Here is a 4,449-nt window from a genome sequence, read left to right on the forward strand (position 1 = left end):
AGTGCTGAGAACCATTAAAGTGTGCTTTTAACCTTTTTGCCTCTGGCTTTCTAGACTGCTGTAACCAAAACACCATAGACCAGTTGATTTAAACAAAAAAAAATTTCCTTTTCATAGACTCAAATTGAGGCACCAGTGGATTTGAGGTCTGAACCTTTGTTAATAGGAAGCTATATTTTTTTTTACACTGGCCTCTTTCTATAGTAGAAGCAAAATAAAAAAAACAAGTGTGTGTGTGTGTGTGTGTGTGTGTGTGTGTGTGTGTGTGTGTGTATACAAGTGTGCACATGTATGTTCACACCACACTTTATGTGAGGGTCAGAAGACAGTCCCACTCTCCACCTTGTTTGATGCAGGGTCTCCTTTGTGTTTACACTGTCATACCAGCTAGCTGGCTTGTGGGCTTTCATGGACTCCCCTGTCTCTGCTACATCTCATTGAAGACACACTCTACCATATCTTTCTTTTCCTTGGGTTCTGGGGATTAGGTCCTCAACTTAGGTCAAGGACTTTAGCCACTGAGCCATCTTCTGGTCCAGAAAATCACTTTCGTGCCTGAGTCTCCATTTGCTCCATCTCCAGAATGTGAGGGTGGACCTAGAGGGACTCCCAAGGTCCTTTCCAGCAGACTCACTCTCTAGCATCTATGCATTTGTTCAGCGATGCTTTCCTTCCTTGCTATTATAGTTTTGAATTCAGACACTATTTTTAAAACAAAATTTTGAACAAGGATAAACAACAGCTCACTCAATGGCCCCATATACAAAGGTCTTTCACAACAAAGTAGTTCCTTGCCTGTCCATAAAAATCTCACCAAGTGCTTCTCGGTGATGAGAAAAGTGCTCCACTCAGGTTTTTAATATACACTTCTGCTCTGCACAGCTCCCTCCGGAAACTTGGCAATTTGCTTTCTATTATAGGACAGGAGTAGATCATCTATTTAAAAAGGATGTAAGTGGGGCTGGGGAGGTGGTTCAGTCTGTAAAGTACTTGATGCATAAGCATAAGAACCTGTGTTCATTTCCCAGTGTCCATGTTTAAAAACACCTGACATGGTGGCATATGTTCGTAATCTCAGTACTGGGGAAGGAAAACCAGGAAGATCTATCCCTGGGACTTTCTGACCAAGTAGACTATGCAAATCAGTGAATGTAAGCTGAAAGGGAGATACCTTCTCTCAAAACAATAAACAAAAATACAAAGAACACCCAAGGTAGACCTTTATTTGCATGGGCCTACCTACACACATAAACACACACAAACACACACATATACACACATACACACACACATACACACACACACATACACACACACACATACACGCACACACATAAACACACACACACATAAACACACACATACACACACACACATACACACACACACACATAAACACACACACACACAAACACACACACATACACACACACACATAAACACACACACATATACACACAGTACTCCCTCACTGGCTCCCTGAAGCTGCCTCTCCAACAGATACCACAGTTAACATCTTAGCATCTAGCAGGATTTTGTCTTTCAGCTACTACTGCCCACACTGCTTCAAAATGATGCACAGTTACCCATGCAAATAACCTTGGTCTCTGCATCGCATGAGACATGTTCATCTTTCAAAAGAATGAATCACAAACATAGTGCTTCGTGTTTAGCTTATAAATGTAAAGGAATGAAAAGTTACAAGATGCATGGTGCCAATTCCAAATCTCCAGAGAGAGAGCCATTTATCAACCATACACACCCCACTCCTTGATTACAAATGTCCACCTTTGGAGACATTGGTGAAACAGAGAAACTTGCTTAGAGAATACAGTTTGTATAGTGCCAACACAGGTTATAAAAATATCCAATAACAATCACTGACAGGTTTTATTTCATATAGAAAAATTATTACAGTTGGCAACAAGAAGAGACAAGACTTGAAATAATTTATACTTACACATATTTTTTCTGGCCTACAGCATCAGTCTGTGACATATGTAGATGGCACATAAGGGAGGACTCTGATCTCCTTGGGAGCACTTGCTTGAATTTAGTCTTTCTTTAATTCATAAGATGCTGCTCTGTTTTCTAGAAGTTCTTTTGTTGATGATTTGCTTCTTAGTCAAATAAGATCACAAGCAAGACAGAATACTTTCAGGTAAGAGTTTAAGTGATAATGGAGCAAAGGGGTGTGTGAAGAATGCTGTAAAGCCTGGTGATACGTGCAGGAAGACATGGGTCCAGCACACGAGCTAAAACCCAACCACAAAGCAGACCAGGCAGGAGCAGCTGTTGGCTGCAAAGGAAATCATACCCACAACACCATCATCCATAAAAACCAAGGACGGTGAGAGAGGATGCCTAGCACTCTACCAGGGTGAGTCTCCTTACTTGTTGTGTCTATCCTCCCTACTCTCTTTAGTCCCTCACTCACTCCTGGCCCTGTGCACTCTCTGTAAATGGCCAAAATGGAATGATAGGAGCCAGCTTTGCTGTCTCAACCTCCAAGAGTTAGAAACTAGATGTGTGTGTGTGTGTGTGTGTGTGTGTGTGTGCGTGCGTGCGTGCGTGCGTGCGTGCATGCATGCGCGCACCCGCACGCACGCGTTCCTCGAAGTGTGAACAATGCATGGTCTGTGGGCATGGAGGAAAACCTAGCCAGAACTGACTCAGTAGAGGGAAGAGTCCAAAGTCTGGAAAAGCTGAACCTGGGTAGAGGGAACTGAGCCAGTGTAACAGATATAGGAAAGAAGAACCGAGAGAGGCAAGCCAATGCTGCACCCTGAATGTTTGTGCCTCCCCAATAGACACACACACCTTGAGGAATCATGTATTAAAATTCTAAATCAATAGCATTTGAAGGTGGGGCCTTTTGGACCCGTGGAAAGAGTGCTTATGGTGGTGCTCTGTAAAAGCAGTGCCTTTATAGAAGAGGTCCAAAGGGAGACTGACCTTTCAGCTGGGACTTCTCTGCTTCACTTGATGTTGACTACTTCCAAATATGTCCTGTCCCTGAGGAAGACAGCTCGTCTACAAAGACTCTTTCTTCCAAACACAGCCTTGACTCCCCAATTCTACTGGCTTTATGACGATGGGAAACGTTGTCAAATCACATTAGTCGAGTTTCATGGGATTATATATTTTTTTTATGTGCAGCAATATACGTCATGAGTTTGCAGGATTCATTTGACAACTGAACATATATCTCAGGTGGAAGCTCTTAACATGTCAGGAAACTTGTATTCTAGAGAATTCACAAGTTCTAGTTACAGCCCTGTCTTGCCAGCTGCACCTTACTCCTCCAAAAGAATATAACAGGGCATGGCTCCTTTGCAAAACCCAGGTCATCATATGTGATGTGCCTCCCAGGAATCTAGTGACATGGCTCTCAAGATCCCCACTCTCTATGGAATATTCTGAAGAGGAACAGCTGGAGAGGATGAGCCAGGTGCGGCTTCACTTTGAGACACTGTAGCAATCTTGGGAACTTTATAAATATTTGGGGTATGTGGTGAAATAGGAATTAAGGAGAACACAGAGGCAGAAAGAGGTGACGAACACTTCCAACTACATTTAGAATTGTCCTTGAGATAACAGCCTCACAAAGCTTTCTTGTTCCGTAAAAATATGGATAATAGAGGAGTACACCTATCAATGTGGAGTGAAATGTTTTTAAATGCTTATTAACACATTTTCTCTTTCTGATAGAAACTCTTACATATTTAAATCATCACGGTGAGAAGAAACACCATGGGTAGCAAGCTTTGTCTAATTTTGAAAGCCATCACCCTTGTGCTGAACAAGAACACTTACACACTGTTTACAGAACTTGGAAGAAACAGAAAGGCTCATCAACAAGTCGATAAAACTACAACTGACCCTACTAACACTTGTGCAATTGGCCACAAGTGTTTCTGTACATTGTAGGATGTGTTGTGCCTGTTGAAGTTTTATTTCCATCATGTTGGAAACACCGAATATGCACTTGGGCAGATAAAACTTTTAAACATAAAAAAGTCAATAAAATGCATTTGCTCTGGAATTCCGATGGAGATGCGGCTCTGAGCTACTTACCATGCCTGCTGGTGAGTGTACAATGGGGCATTTTTCATGTGGCTGCAATCCTTGTGTCCTCCCCTATCTTGTCTCATAACTCATCCAGAATTGAGAGTGTGCATTATCAGGTACAGGCTGTATGTTACATTGATAAATTAAAGGTATGTAATCATTACTCCTGTGTTAGGCCTTTCAAAATGAATAAAAGCAATGACTATGTGTGAAAATTTAAAGATAAGAGAGATGGTGAGGCATGGAATATAGCTGAGAAAAGTAGGGAAAGCAAAAGCAAAGGGTGGGCCCTTCTGACCAAGATCCCAGGGCCCAGCACACTGATCTCCTCCTGGTTTAGAAAGTACTGCAGGTGGTAGCTGAAGTCTTGAACTCAGA

General features: G+C 42.1%; 1 long non-coding RNA gene across 1 annotated transcript; it reads left to right on the top strand.

The window, feature by feature from the left end:
* LOC116083704 lies at window positions 1–4,042 on the top strand. The gene is made up of 4 exons (XR_004115882.1): window positions 1–146; window positions 883–951; window positions 2,126–2,380; window positions 3,712–4,042. It is a non-coding gene; the product is annotated as an uncharacterized LOC116083704 (long non-coding RNA).
* Window positions 4,043–4,449: the final 407 nt, after the last annotated feature.

The sequence above is a fragment of the Mastomys coucha genome, unplaced genomic scaffold (genome assembly GCF_008632895.1).
Source record: "Mastomys coucha isolate ucsf_1 unplaced genomic scaffold, UCSF_Mcou_1 pScaffold8, whole genome shotgun sequence".
Classification (NCBI taxonomy): Eukaryota; Metazoa; Chordata; class Mammalia; order Rodentia; family Muridae; genus Mastomys; species Mastomys coucha.